Source organism: Frankliniella occidentalis, unplaced genomic scaffold, assembly GCF_000697945.3.
Source record: "Frankliniella occidentalis isolate FOCC.00 unplaced genomic scaffold, Focc_3.1 Scaffold206, whole genome shotgun sequence".
Classification (NCBI taxonomy): Eukaryota; Metazoa; Arthropoda; class Insecta; order Thysanoptera; family Thripidae; genus Frankliniella; species Frankliniella occidentalis.
Genome location: NW_026267332.1, coordinates 136,195 through 137,812, shown reverse-complemented (window position 1 = coordinate 137,812; position 1,618 = coordinate 136,195).

The following is a 1,618-nucleotide window of genomic DNA, read 5'->3' as shown; positions in this document are numbered from 1 at the left end:
GCGTACCCCCTGCCGAGGATCGACGACACGCTCGACTCGCTCCGGGGGTCGGCGTGGTTCTCCTCGCTCGACCTGAGATGGGGTTACTGAAACATCCCGCTGTCAGCCGACGCTCGTCCGAAAACCGCCTTCTGCCTCCCGGGTCACGGTCTGTACGAGTTCAAGCGCATGCCGTTTGGACTCTGTAACGCTCCAGCCACATTCCAGAGGCTGATGGACCGTCTCATGCCGCGCGCTCTGTCACGAGTCTACCTGGATGACGTCGTGCGTGGGAAGACCTTCGAAGAGGCGCTGTCCAGGCTCCGCGTTGTGCAGCATCGTGTGCGGCAGGCGAACTTCCTGCTCAACCCCACCAAGTGCTCCCTGTTCGCCGACCAGCTCGAGTACCTCGGCCATGTCATCTCGAGCAAAGGAGTCGCAACTGACCCGGCGAAGATCGAGAAAGTCAAGAACTGGCCGGTTCCCGCGGACAAGAAGGAGTTGTCCGCCTTCCTCGGCACGGCCCAGTACTACTCGAGGTTTGTCCATAATTTCGCGACAGTTGCAGCGCCGCTGAACCGCCTCACCCAGAAACATGAGCCGTACGCCTGGACGCCCGAGACGCAGGCGGCCTTTGAGGAGCTGCGAACGGCTCTCACTTCACCACCGGTGCTGGCCTTTCCTCATCCCGACGGCGAGGACTTCCTCCTGGACTGCGACGCCTCGAACGTTGGCGTCGGCGCGGTCCTATCGCAAGTCCAGGACGGCGAAGAGAGGGTCATCGCGTACTACAGCAAGAGTCTGGATCGCCCACAGCGCAACTACTGTGTCACGCGCCGTGAGCTTCTTGCTGTAGTTCTAGCCATCCGCCACTTCCACCCCTACCTGGCGGGCCGCCCTTTCCGTGTCCGCACCGACCACGCCGCCCTGGTGTGGCTCTGCTCCCTACGCGACACGGCCGAGGGCCAACTCGCCCGCTGGCTGGAGCGCCTGGGCGCCTACGACTTCCACGTCCAGCACCGGCCCGGTCGTCTTCACGGGAACGCCGACGGGTTGTCACGCCGCCCGTGCGACACGAACTGTCGTCACTGTTCCCGTCACGACCCGTCTCTTGTCAGTGTCCAGCGCACGACGGCCGAGGACGCGGATGCACCTCCTCGAAAGGACATCGCAGCAGCGCAGAGGGCCGACAAGGACGTCGCCCCTATCCTGGCTGCAGTGTCCCGGGGGGAGAGGCCCCTCCCAGAAGCCATGAGCAGCCGGAGCACGCGCACCAAAGCCCTCTGGCTGCAGTGGCAGTCCCTCGAGGTCATTGACGGCGTCCTCTACCGTCGCTTCGACACGGGGCGTGGCGCCATCCACCAAGTGGTCACCCCCCAGTCGCTCATGGCACGGGTCTGCGAGCAGTTCCATGCCGCACCCGTCAGCGGCGGGCACCTGACTGCTAACAAGACCATCGCAAAGATACGGCAGCACTACTACTGGCCAGGTATGTGCCAGGAGGTGAAGCTCTGGTGCCGTGCATGCCGTGCCTGCCGCAGAAAGAAGGGTCCACCTGAGAGGGCGCGGGCGCCCCTACACCTGCACAACGTCGGCGCTCCCTGGGAACGTGTCGGGGTAGACATCGCCGGCCCGTTCA